This window comes from Lytechinus variegatus, chromosome 1 (assembly GCF_018143015.1).
Source record: "Lytechinus variegatus isolate NC3 chromosome 1, Lvar_3.0, whole genome shotgun sequence".
In the NCBI taxonomy this organism is placed as follows: domain Eukaryota; kingdom Metazoa; phylum Echinodermata; class Echinoidea; order Temnopleuroida; family Toxopneustidae; genus Lytechinus; species Lytechinus variegatus.
This window is the reverse complement of record NC_054740.1, coordinates 21443319-21458011: the sequence shown is the minus strand read 5'-3', so window position 1 is coordinate 21458011 and position 14693 is coordinate 21443319. Positions and strand designations below refer to the sequence as shown.

General features: G+C 36.2%; 1 protein-coding gene across 3 annotated transcripts in view; it reads left to right on the top strand.

The window, feature by feature from the left end:
- Positions 1–7474: 7474 nt before the first annotated feature.
- The window catches only part of LOC121409056 (teneurin-3-like), a 54162-nt gene continuing 46943 nt past the window's right edge, over positions 7475–14693 (top strand). The window contains exons 1-3 of one of the 3 annotated variants that reach the window (XM_041600862.1): positions 7475–7580; positions 7686–7766; positions 11985–12150. The gene's annotated coding sequence lies outside the window, so the exon portion shown is untranslated. Of the gene's footprint in view, positions 7581–7685; positions 7767–11984; positions 12151–13926; positions 14537–14693 lie in introns of those variants that run through there. The other 2 variants (XM_041600854.1, XM_041600870.1) reach the window with 2 other exon arrangements.

Here is a 14693-nt window from a genome sequence, read left to right as displayed (position 1 = left end):
CAGATGTACCCACGCTAAAATTGTGAATTTCAAGAAAAAAAACTACAAATCAGTTACTTCCTTCAACACCAAAGTTTGTTGGGAATGTTCTGAAATAGAAGAAAATATGGCTAAGATACTCGTAAAAAGATTATTCTTTTCCTTGTATCCTCTGCACTTTGTTAAATAAGAATTTATTGTGCCATTTATTCCTCTTCTAAGATGAGCATATGACACAACTTTTTACATCGTAACCAATAAAAGTTTAAAATATCATCGTTAAGATGAAAGCCAGTGGTATATGTTGCGTGGTACAGATACACTTTAAAACAAAATATCAATTTTCCACAAATAATTTGATTCACTTGGTTCCATTTCTTACTTGAATACAGGGCTTTTCTCATTACTAGTCTGACGGCTGTGTCTCTTTTTTATTCATTTTTTTCAGAGTAATAAAAGAGTCATAATAAAAGTACACTCACCCTAAATCACAAAGCCACACTAGTTTGAGAATTATGAGGTGTGATGTCTCATATGGACAACTGTTCATAATTTATGAAGGGATTGTTTGTGATATAATTTGACGCTTAAAACAAAGTTGTCAAGGTTTCCGGGAATAACTGATATTATACTCAAACTTTTGTTCATATTTTAGGTAGGCCTGATGGTTAAAATTATGCACTTTTGTGATAAAAAAATATGATGAAGATGACCTCTGTTCGATAATGTTACAAATTCTACTCCAACAAAGAGCATATTAGTTATATACAAATGGATATTGCTAGGTCGTCACATATTTCAGTTATTATTAGTGATCTTTTTGTGAGAGTAAAGAAATAGTGCCAAACATAATTGTATGTCATTGACACTGAACCTTCAGGTGAAATGGTAGTGGTACATTGGATCAAATTTGGTGGCACTATCAATGTCATCATTAATGTTCTTGTAAACTTTTCGGTGATCATGTAGACAGGGGTAGACAGACACATGTATGCCATAACTTTTCAGATTTCAAAGCAAGCCCGTACTACACCAATACTACTACATTCCCCCTGAATGTCCATTAACGAGCCACAGTAATCAATGTGAGCATATCTTTCTACATCATGATTGCATGGACTTATCGCATTCAATTTGGAAACATCATTTATAACCCTGACTGACCAACTGGTCTCTGGTATGCTTGCCTGTCACTTGGCAAACCATTTCACAGCTATTAGCCTGCTTCGGAAGACCCATCATGACAATGTACAAAGACATGGACCTAAATATAGGCCTATTCTGTCTAGATGTGGAACATACATGTATGGGTAGGCGATAAGTTTTCGTTCTTCCTGATATGTGGCAACCCGTTAGGACTATATATTTCTTTCATAATTTATTTGTGTGTTGTTGTTGATGGAAAGTTGGTTATTTGTTTTTTTCCCTATATATCGTCGGCGGTCATCGGAACCGTTGTATCACACATACGACTGTGCAAACCCATTTTAAAGAGTAAAAAATGACTTCAAAGTTTACTATAATTTTCACACTTAGTTCCCCAGCCTTACAACATATCCATTGCTAAAAAAATACAAAGACCAAGGCAATTGCTTGACATTGGTATCCTTATTTTTACACAAAACCAAGGGTCAGTAAAAATATCGCAAAAGAGCTCCATGCTTGTAATTTCGGTTTGAGCTGTTTAGCTTCCCCCTGTATAAAAACGCTATTGGGGATACAACAACCGCGATTTCAATGCGCTGTCAGGATAGTTTTTTCTATTTTTTCTCAAAGGAGGCAATTGATACTGACAAAGATGGATATCCACACACATGTATATGAAAAAGGCCTAAACAGAGCAACATGAATTACCAGTAGGCCTTCTTGTAAAGCAGAAAGTCTTTACACAACCTTATTATTTTCCATAGTCTACATAGAGAGGGAGCTTCATGAACCAAGGCTATCCTTAGGTCTCTGGTTGAATTCTTCAGTCATTAGTCATAGATAATGAAAATGTTTACACTGCAGTTTGCTTCCAAAATTAGCTCAGAAAGAGGTACCCAGTAAAGTTCACACATAGGCCTACCAAGGTACTACAAGGGAATCAACCTAGTAGACCTATATTTTATTCAGGATGTGAATCAACGTATTCCAGGTTTTTGTTGATGTTTGAAACTTTTGATTGATTAGGCCTAAATAGAAGCTGCTTCAGATTAGTGCTTCAAATTTTCAACTATTTTTTTGAAAAATGTAAGTAAATTAAAATTATTTATGATTCAAGACACATATATTGGATTATTTCTTTAAATATTTGCATGCATGTAAATCTATATTCATGTATTATCAGAGAATACAGTGTGCTACAGAATACCCCCTGTTCATAAATTAACAGGCAAGGGCCTACGTGCCATGATGTTCAGTGGGTATCTTACATGGTATGTGAAAAGTCTTGAAAATGAAAGGCTGTGAACCTCTCTACATTGGTTTGTTGACATAGAGGCCGTTCTCTTTACTCTTTCTAAAACTAGTTTACTGGAAACCGATTCAGGAAACCACTTTGGAAGATCGCTTTGCTAGCGTTCCCACTTGATCACACGAAAGTGGTTTTCAAAATCACTTCACGTAAAGAGCTCTTGTTGCTATGGAAACGCTCTCGGTGGGGTGACACGTTTCGCGCGAAATTCAAAACCGCAGCATAGGCATTCTACACCTGTCGTGTGGAGTAGCGCGCTCAAAATGTGCGAAGATCGCTTCCCGAAGAACGGTTGTGTCCTCACTTACGCTAAAACCAGTTTAACGAGGCAAAGCGATCTTGAAAACTACATCGCGAGGTGGTTTTCCAAACTGGTTTGGAAGATCGCTTCCAAGACCGCTTTGACCATTCTCACTACGCGTTAAACTAGTTTCCACTAAACTAGTTTCCCGTAAACTAGTTTTAGGAACGTAGTGAGAACAGCCTCTCTGTTCATTATGTTTTTCTCTTAGAAGGTCTCATTACATTCAGGATTCACTATCTATTTTCACTTATTATATGTGTTACTTGGTAAAATTTAATTCTGTTTGTTATTCAATCATGGGATAAAGAACATTTCTATCTATTCTCATAAGTGGTATATTCTGTAAAAGATGATCTCCCAGTGCTATCAGTAGTTTTTCTCACAGTCCCTTGGGGCATAAGGAAGCAGTGATGATCTTGAAATTGAAAATATCAAATATCATATTTTATCAGAGGGCTCTGATTAGCGTGTAGATAGTCTGACATCTTCAGGGCTTTCTCTATCTCTTCATTGTTTCTCTCTTCTTTTCTTCGTGTTTCACTTTCCTGTTTTCATTCTCTTTCTGTTAATTTTTCTTTTTCTTCCACCTCTCTTTTTTTTACTTTTCTCTCTTCCTCTCTGTCTCTCTTTCTCTTCTCCCTTCTCCCTTATTTTGTCTGTCTCTCTTTCTCTTTCCCACTCTCTTTTAATCTCTCATTCTCTTTGTTTGTGAGCAGATCTGGAATGATAATGCTTGAAGTAACTGTCTTTTTTTTATTTTACCTAATCATCCTCTTCTTTTATGTCTTGATCTGCTGCTTAACAGACAATTTCTTACCCATTCATATGTCATTAATGGAAATCAGAGATTCTAGGACATTGTTTGTTGCTTCAAGTTTACTTCCATTCAAAATGTTGCTAAAATATCATGTTTTCTTTTATAAACTTCTTGTAGGGTATAATCAACTATCATATTTCAAATTGCCTCTTTGTCATAATAGAGCTTGAGTTATTCAGATGTAAGATATTAGGTGATGATATACATGTAGGCCTACTATAAACTAAATGGTATTTACTTTTCTTTAAATCCTTGCAGAGGTAAAAAGTTTTTTTTTAAATATAGTTCAGCTTTTCAAAAAGTGTGCATCATTCTTTATCAGAGAAAATTGTAGTTATTTATTGAGAACAAAAAAAAATTGAACATGCTCAATGTTTTATTTTTGTATATTTTTAAATTATTGATTTTTTCAAAACAATATTGATCAATATTTTACAAAATTACTATAGCTGTAAACTATTTTGTGACTTGATCAAGATATCAGTATAGCATATAAATTAAATTACACTTAGACCAAAATGTCCAAATGAATGCCTTATGGGGGTAATTGTCTGGTTTTGATATGCATCTGGTTTCGACAGCAGAAATACATCCAAATTAAAAACAAATTTGTTCTTTAATAAGACATTTTTAGATGAATCAATTACTCATACATGTGACACTTCTCAACTTTGGGGTTTAAGTTGAGACATCATTGCTGATTTATTAGGCATTATACGAGCTCCTTTACAGACTGAAATTATTGAGCGGTCTCCTCAGAAGACATATCAACTCTGACTTCATTGGATTGGTATGTTCCACTCATATTTACTTTTCTTGGAGGACATCTATAAATTTTATGATCAGAACAGGTAGTTATGACCCTTGTGCTCCTGTCTTGATTAGGAGGCCATCGACATGTGGAATTTGGTTTTGTGTTTGGAGTTTTGAGAATCGTCTAAAAAAAATATTAAACATGAATGATGCATTAATTTGTGAATTAGCATTTTTTTCATCACCCATCTTTCCCCATCCCATGAAAACAGTGAAAAATGACTTTTCTAGACTTATAAAAATACTTTCTACACACACCTCAGAGAAACAAGCATGAAACAAGAAACCAAAACTTACACATTCAGACTTTGTAATTTAATTGAGTTCATTTCAATTTCATACTGTAACTATTAACAATTTTCATTAGTCTTGAAGTTCAAGACCTGTGCAAAATTGCTCATTGGATTATGTTTACAATTTAACTCACCAATTGTAAAGATTAATTTTGTTTGTTTTGGTACCACCAAAGAAGCAAACATGAAATATAGTGTGTGTACAAAACATTCATTAAGCTATATTCAGAGAAAACAATTTAGGAAAAGCAAATTGTTCTCTATTCAATTTCAAAATTAATTGATAATAAAAAATTAACAGTTGCATTGTTGTTGATTGCTATGAAGAAGTAGATAGCCTAATTTCATTTGGATGCTGGTATTCAGTTTCAATCATTAGGTGTGGATATTCATTACTGCAGCCATATCATATTATCCTGTCTATATTGTTGATTTTGTCTGCAAATCCTTTTTTTTTTGCTGAACGAAACAATGACATTAGACATTTGTTTTGACAGGACCCATCTTCTACAGGATAAAACTATGATGGTATTCATAATCTTTTGTAGATAAGAACAACTGTTGTCTGAAGATAACGAAAGAGAGAATTTCAGTTTTTCTGAACAAATAGTTGAGTTCCTTGCTGTTACCTACAATTTTCAGTTTGATTTTCATTTTTTACGGACAGTCTGAGAAATGGGCCTCTGAATTAGACTAACCCTTTGCAACTTTTGCCTATTTTCTTTCTCCCTTTCTGACTGATATTTTTTTTCTTTTGCTGTTTGTTGGATGAAGAAAGGACTACAAATCTGTCGTCAAGCTCATAACTGGGGCTCCAATCTCAACCAAACTGGCATCCACAGGTTATACTGGTCAACAGATATATCATTGGCTTTGGATAGCTAGAATATTGCTCCTCAAACCTCAAAATGTGTCCTAGAGAGTGCAATCATATATTTATAATGGATTGACGTTTATGTCAGGATAATTTGCTTTTGCAGATGCAAGCTTTTTTGTTGCATTTAAGTCATCACACTTGTTTTTGTCATTTTTTTTTGTGTGTGAAGTAAAGAGCCCCAACGTGTATACAAAACTCCAAGACATGTCTAGTTATAGGTATAGTTGCTGACCTTATAGATGTCAGATATTACAGATATGTCTGCCCCGATAAAAGTACAGCTCAAACACAAAAATTAAATCTTCGCTATTTTATACTGAAATAGGACATATTTTTGATGGACAACAATTTCTGTTGCTGTTATATGAGTGTCAAACTAAATAGTGGGCTTTTAATAGTATTTTTTAAATCAGAGAAATGTTAGGAATGTGATTGGATTCTGCCATTTCTCTTCATTTGAATGTTGATTTCATGAGTCATATGTCATCACAATTTATGTACTAGGTTAAATTGAAGTATTAGGGAAAATTTGAATATAATGCAGGGAATTTTTTTTGCCGTTGATGATTTGTCATTTCAGAAGAATCGTTATCCTTTTCATATATCTGGCTATGGAAGTATGGAGGTCTATTTGTCATAGTGATAGACCTATAAATTGAATGATAGATTTAAAACATATGACATTAACATGCATGCAGTAATGGGCTTATTCCTGTACTGCATTGAATATGTGCAGTAATGGGCTTATTCCTCCAACCATTAAAAGAGGCCTGGAGTTGAACCAAAACTAAACAAGAGATCTAGGACCTACATCCATTGAAGATATTCAGTGTATTATAGGCCGGCTGGTGTGAGCTTTTTGTTTCAGAGAGTGGGGGGTGAAAGGTTCCTTAATAAATGTTAAGGTGAATGTGATAACTGCCCAAACAGATTTCATGGAAACCTGGCTTTGATTGTTTTCGACATGACATAAGTGATTTAATTCAGGTCCGGAAACAATTCATTGAAGAGTGTTCCTTCCTGGTTGCATTAGGCCCCTGTGATAACCAAAGCCATGTATATGGTCATTTACAAGGGAAAGAGAAAAGGACTTTGACTAAAGCTACTTGTACTTTGTTTTACATTTAATAGCTTGACTATTTCTTTTAGATTAAAAGCATTGTTTTATTCTTAACAATTAAATGAATTTTGGGGTAAAATTTGGGGGATCAGAGATTTCTTAATTAGTTGAAGGGATGGCCCCTCCCCTCCCCCACCAAAACTTGCAAAACCACACGGGGGGGGGGGGTATGTTTGGAAAATTGTGAAAAAGGTTTGGTCAGTATTGGTCAGTGGAATGTTGCCACATTGTAGATGGAATGGGACAAGATGCTACATGATATGTATTGGTCAAGGCTGTTGGTTGACACCTTGGCATTTCCTTGTAAATCTGATTGTTATCATTGTTCTTTTAGTTTGAAATCAAAGACTAATTACTACCAGCAAAATAATATACTAATCCCATAACTGTGAATCACCTCAATGGTGTTTGTGCATAAGAGGATAATGACCCTCAGTTAAGGATTAGGCTTAAAAAGTCAGACAGTGCCCCTTCTTTCCACATATCACCTGACCACCCTATCACCATTGCTTGAATGGACTAATCCAAAGTCTGGCCAATTGCCTTTTGTTTCCCAATCATTTGAGGCTGGCCAGCTCCATTCAGTAAAGAGGGGTGGGATCAATAAAGGTCCATTACATTAGAATGTCTAATCCTGAATAGAACAAAAGGGATTACCCATTGTTCAAAGAAGATCAATCCAAGATGCCTCTCATGTTTACAGAGTGATAAATAGCTCAGCAGCTGTGGCTTTCTTTGAAATTGAATAGAGTAGTAAAAATCACTTGCAGGATTTCAATAGACTTCCTTTTGAGGTATTGATCAATGTGGTACAGTAACATCTACTTGAAACTTTGAGTGGGCTGTTTTTGAGACCATCTTGGACACTTGAAAACCCTTGAAAATAATCAATTGCATTGATTACCTGTGTTTTAATCAGAAGGTGATGATCAGTATTGAAATATGTGAATGCGGTCTGCATACCTACATGTATTGGTGAATCATGTTTTTAGTAATGTTTTCTTGCTATCTTTCATTTCTGTTTCAGATTGAGAAACAATAAGGCTTGGATAGCATCATGGAGTACTAGTAAGGACCCCCAAATTTTGAGCTTGTTAGTTGCATTCAGGTGAGTGCTATAAGCATAAATTTATTAATTGTTTTAAACAACTTCTTCTTTTTCTTCTTTCTGTACGTGTCGACAGACTTGGTAGTCCAAATAGAAACACTGGAACCAGAACGCGTGGTTATATTGTCTGTAATTTTGTCTTGCATTTTTATTACAGGTAAAACAGATAAATTATTGGAATATTATCTAGGCCTATATCTTGGATGACTTCTGCATCCTTAATGTGATAATGATAAAGAGTAACTAAATCTGAAGTGTAGCTGATTTTTTTAAAATTCAAATTGATGTGATGATCTTAGCTCAATGTAGCACACAAATTTCAGGCATTCACATCCCAGGGCCGTAGCTGTAAAATAGAGGCATGAAAAAACTCTTATTATAAAATGACTTCATTGTAAAAACACACATCGCATTTGGCTCGACAGTGGGAGAAGGAAATTTAATTATGTTGCGCTGTCAGGAGGAATTAAAAACTACCTGTTCATGAATAATTGTGAAAGTTGTGTTGTTAAAGAGATTGCTTGAGCAGAGCTGCATAATTGACGTTGGTGTGTTTTTTTCTGTTTTTTGTTCGTTTTTGTTTTGAAGTTTTATATAATGGAGAGCTAGATTAAAAGAATTAAAAGAAGAGATAGAATCACTAATCCCAAAATATAGTGATAGGCCTACACTTCATATGAAAGTTGATGCTGCCTGGTCTTCTTATGTGTACATGTATGGTGTACATGTTTTACTTCTGAACATAGGCCCTTCAGTGTATGCAGGCCTACATCTACATGTATACGTGTATGTAAGATAAGATTAGAAGACTCTAGTAAGGAATCGCTTTCAATTCAGATGGTGATTTGAATCGTAGAGAAATCAATTTGTCATAATCCCTCCCTTTGAATAGATCAATTTGAGGATATACAAACTTCAACAATGGTATCCATCTGAGTTAAACCCCTCTTGCTTCAGTCCTTCAAACTTGTCATGAAAATAGAAGGCTCTTCTCACATATCGGGGGAAGCTACAAAAATTAGTTTGACAAATTACCATAATTTTGGTGCAGATTGAACCCTTTTATCAAATTCATCTTTTAAGGGCCTAGCTTGATGGTTTTTTGATGTTATTTTAATGATACCAGAAAGCTCTATGTTTTCATCAATAGGGCTTTATAGTGGTGACTTCAAGGAATGGTGAATGATTGAAAACAACACAACAGTGTATGTAGAGTAAATCAAATGGGTGTGGCATCATTCTCCTTTCAACAACTTATAACTTTGGTTTCTTGATCACTTGGGTTCCATTTCATTTTCCTGGACAAGAATCCACTTTAGGATTTATGTATATCATAAGAATAATGTATTGATTTATCAATCTATTGAGTGTGACTATATTCTTGATAAGATATATGAAAATCTGCTCAAAAAATCCATTACATACATGTATCTAAAAAAATATATATAAATAGACTTGAAGTTTTATTTACATTGTACAGTGTGCTTTACCAAAATTAGCAGACATTTATTTTTTAAAGGAAGATGGGAAAATTGGTTGCAGACATTTGATGATGGTTTTGAAGGATGGGTTTCATATCGCTTAGGATCCAAGGTTTAGAACACCCTAGATACGATGCTATACAATTAAACCAATATTACAGCACAATATCTTTATATTATCTTGCTTTTCATCTGCTAAACACTTAAATATGACTCAGGCATGTTGGGTTATAGGCCTATTATGATTTAAGAATCATGAACCCCTCAAGGATGAAGAAAGTTATAAAAAATTCCAAAATAGTGTGAATATGCATTTAAATGATTAAGGAGGAGTGGATTTATCAATAAATTAGGAATAATTTCCAAATTTATTTGACTCCAGTGTAGGCTACTGATACTCAACTATTTCTTTATATTTATCTTGTCACTTAAATAGATAAATGTAGCAGCAAAGAATTACCGGTTTAATTTGTCCTCTCCATGAGTCAATATTTTTCATGTTTATGAGGACGAATGGTAGAGAGGCTAACATTTTTAGCAATTACTGTTCAAAAATATGATTATGTGGACTCAAATTCCCATAGGTAAACATTTTTAACCCAAAATATGACAATGGAGGTAGGCCTACATGTATATTATTTCAGCATCACAATTTTCTCAAAATGATGGGAGTATCATGTCCATCTCTTTGGCAGCACGGAGTAACTTTAACAGGGATTAACTTGATATTGTATGTGATTCTTATGACTATTACCGACCCAGCGATCTTTCTCTATTAGGCCCATGCAGAGTTCTGTTGAAAAACCATTAGGGTGATATTATCTGCTGGTATGGATAGCATCACCTACACAATGAGTTCACACTAAAAACTACACAGCAAAAACTGTGGTGTTAACCGATGTACATAGAGGACCATACCAGTTATTTTACACCGGTGTTAAATTGGTGGTGTTAGTTTTGCACCTATAGGTGTTATTACAGTACCTATGGTTGTTACATTTACACTCCTTGGTGTTATGTTCAATCTCTAGGGTGTTATTGTAACACCTCAGGGTGTGGTCCTCTGTTAACACCAATTGGTGTCAGTTTTAACACCACAGTTTTTACAGTGTAGCAGTGTCCATTGTAGGTCCAGCACATTTTCTTTTCTTTGCTCTTAAAGTGGGCTAACCCCACCTATAGTACGGGATTATTTGGCCCTGCAAAAAAGCAGGGTTATCCCACCAATTGCGGTGCTAAGAGCAATAGTACGGGGTTAAGATCGCATGTGTAAAACGAAAGTGGGCTAAGCTTAACCCCGTACTATAGGTGGGGCTAAATGGCAATTTGGCCCCACCTATAGTACGGGGTTGTACTACGAATGATTGACAAAAACCACTAGTCCGGGGTTAGCGAGTTTCGTGTGTGAAAAGCAAGCATTCCTTATCCGGGGTTAGCAATAACAATTTGGCATGTGTGAAAAGGAAAAAAAATAGTACGGGGTTAAGGATAGTACGGGGTAAGCGATAGTCCGGGGTTAAGAAAATCCTGTGTAAAAAGGGCATTTGTGTATGTGATTTGTAACCAATACATATAGATATTGTTATAGAAATCTTTGTAATTCGAGCAGGGTAATTTTGGTTAAGGTTTAATCCTCACATTATACTTTATTTTCATAGGTATTTTGTTGTAATTTCTCTCCCAACTTTTTTATCTTGACAGGTTCTTATATCGTAAAACTGTTATTTCAATTAATTAAACTACATGTACCTACCATTTAAAGTACCTAAGAACATGAAGTGAATTTTACAACAGATTTTTTTAGTTTAAAATTTCAGTCCAATTTCCCCATTGGCTATTGAATATCAGAGGTAAATGTGAACACACTGTTAGTCTGCATGTGGGCAGATTATCCACTCTAGAGCACAGTCAAGATCAAATTATTGACTTTAAAGAGGCGGTAATTGGAGGCCAACTATAACAAGAAGGAGGAGGAGATGGAGGAGGGATGGGACCAAGATGTAGTCCTCAGTAATGAAATCTTGGCACCTATGGGTGGTGATTGAGGGGTCTTGGGTCGAACAGTTTTAGCAGCGGGGATGAGGATTGGAGGAATGGGATGGTGATGTGGGATAATAGACTCCAGCGGGAACAAGAGAGGAGGAACGTTCCTTTGTCAATTCCGAGGGTAATTAGGAACATAGACCCCTCTCGATGCCATCCATTTCTTATTTGCGAAAGGCGGTAGAGATTTTTGAAGAGAGAAGCAAGTTTGGGCTGCAAAAGTAAAAAAAAAAAAGTAAAGAATGTGAAGTATTAAGATATGGGCCTATATGTTATCATGTAAGTATAACAAAGAAGGAACTAAAGAAGGGAGATTTTTAAGAAATTTGAAAAAAAGGAGAAGTCATGATAGACAATCAATAAGGAAAAAGGGAGAAACTATTAGGGGAGAACAAAAATCATCACCTTGATAGCTTGATGCATACATGTAGATGTACCAAGGAGTTTCTTGGATGTACAAGGAAGTTATTGAGAAATAGGCACAGGTTTTTTTTTATCTGTTGGGTTTTCTTTATAAAAAGTCAGTAAAGTAGGCCCCAGATGGAGTTAGTTTTGCTACATAGGCAAATAAAGATTAAACAGAGGAGGTCAGTGACCTGCAGTTCTGGAGAATATTTATATCCCTAGACATACATGTGTACTGTTGGCAATAAAATTGACCAAATTTCCTTGATCTCATCTCATATCACACCAGATTGTTCGAAAACAGGTGAGGAGTCTTTCCTTACATCTTATGGTGCTGTATGTGATCAGTACAAGAAGTTGAGGTTAATTGCTCTATTCCAGCTCTTCTCTCTAGAGTAACATTCTTGGAAGTGTACCCCACCATTCCTCATCTGACAAATCATACACACATGCAGGTAGGCCTAAATAAATGTAGTAAGCTGCTTGTGGATGGGTCATCGTTGTCGCCTCATGCTTGAACATATAAATTTACTTGGAAATAATAAATAGGCCTACTCACATGTATGTGTAGGCCTATATTTTTCAAAGCTCCCTCAGCCTTCAAAATTAATATAAAATGTCATTTGAGGAATTGCATTACTTTATAATTTAGGATGTTTCGTTGTTGTTCTAATACGTGTACTAGATAGAAAAGAGTAAATTGAATGACCAGTGGAGAGAAAAAGTTAGGTACAGGGACATAGAACTATGAAGGTGTGATATGATACACATGCAGGGGTAAGTTCATATCAACTTTCTGTAAGTAGACAAGTTTTGGGAGTGTTTAGGAATATTCCTGCATTACTTTTTGAAAACCTCTTTTAGCAGTATTGGAGACTATTCGAGACTGTATGCGTCTCTGCATATCGGGCAGCTAACATGTTGAGATAATGACAATTGTTTTCCGAACACTACCCCTCCAAACCAAACCAGTTAGCATTCCAGGCAGAGTTGGGGATTATCAGCTGTGGTGGAACCGCCGGCAGGAGAATTCCTGCGTTACGCAGTCCCCTTCCGCCCGTCCAGGTCCTTTCATCGCGGCAGCGGCCCGCGTCAGATGATCTGTACTGCCGTTGTTTACCTATGGTCCCATCTGAATCAGACGGGAATCAGATTGGGCGCTGGGTACTAGTTGGATGTTGAGTTGGGTCTTAACCTCCGCTTAGTACAAGATTTAGCTACAAATGAGAGACATATTCTGTAAACATTTCTGGTTTATTTCAGCTTTTATTTCCTTTATGTTACTCTACTCAGAGACTAATCAGAAGGGGCAAAAACGATACAAGTAGAATGGTTGAGCTTACAGGATGGATTGGACATGGAATCTGTAAAACCTGTTTTTCATTTTCCCATTTTGAATAAATGAACAAGTCTGCATCTTGGTGAATAAATTTTTTGTGGCTACTTGGTAAAGTGAGTTAACAGGAAAGATGAATTACAATATTGAAAGTATAAAGCATTACTCATTCTCTGATTAATTATTGGATATCTTGAGGTCGCGTAAAGATTGCACATAGTGGGAATGACGCATCGAGCCATGAAGACATGTTTGGCATCTTGATTAAACAAAGAATGTCAGTGTTATCGTTGTCTGTGTAATTATAAAGTGATCAAAGGTTCAGCCTATTTATTTGTTTGTTTGTTTATCAGGTGAAATGGCGCGGTGAAATACTTGGAAACAAAAATAAACTGTTTATTCTGTTGCATTTTCAAGACCACATTTAACGATCGCAGAAAAAACACAATTTCTTAATTCTTAGTCATCTGGGTCAAAATCCTCAACAGGTTTTGGACATGCGCCTCCAGCTTGACGAAGAAGAGACGTGATTGGTCGTTTAGCCAGCCATTAACATTCCAACGAATAACTTTTCCCATGTCACAACAACCCAAGTTGTGCCAAAGATATAAACGATGGAGTCATTAATAATCTCTTTGCATTTTCAAGCTCAGCATCTTTTTTTGCTGCTTCCGCGATCCCATCTCTGCAATACAGTCTTGTTACTGGAGGAAATCTTGAAGAGAGGAGCAGCATCTCCTGCATTCCTCCTGGGTTAGGGAGCCTGAACCCTTCCCATGAGTCATAGCAATATATCCGTCATCACCTGTGATTTGGGCGCAGGTATGCACCCCCTTCCAACCTCTCACAGAGTGGGAGAAGGGCGCAAAAAAAGAGCTTTAGCAAAAAATGGTCCCAGGCATCGTCCATTCTGTCCGATGGGGGTGTCGAGGTAAGACCTAGCTCCATCGCAAGAAACTTCAACCCAATCTTGGTTTCGTCTCATAGACTCTTCAACCATATGGAATGATGTGTTATAGTCGTTATCAATCAAACTTGTTTTTTCATGCTCTCCAATTAAAAACCTCTCAATGCTAAGTTGCCATTTACGATAAGCATAGAGGTGTAGGCCTCTCAGAGCTGTGACTTAGCTTGTGGATCTTTCATTACTTTTCAGTCAAGCAAGCTGAACTCCTGGTGCAGGGTTGGAGTCCAGCGGACGGAAAAGCACGGTCTACCAGACAGAACTAGCGAGTGACTTAGGAAGGAGAACAGCAAAGTTTGTTCGTTCTTCGCTGTAGGCATTCGGTGTGGAAGGAAGACACCCTGTTTTTAGTAATGCCAACTATTGAAATGGAATGACATCCACTTGGTGTGTTATGTAGAGCTCGTGATATTATATACCGTGTTGTGCTATCACTGTGGTGTATTGTTTCCAGAGCGTTGCGTTGCCTGGTACTGACTTCATTGAAACTAGGACTGTGAACTTAACAACAGGTTTTATTTTCTGGAATATCCTTCTACCTGTAAGTAAGCAAGATAAGTCATTCTTTGTTTCATTTAGAAACATTTCGGTAGTTGCAAGCCTGTTTGTGTAGATCAAGAGTATGCCTCGTCAAACAGCACTTTGCCAGCATACCGTGATATTGAAAGATTTCAACTAAAATCAATGCATTTTGAGAA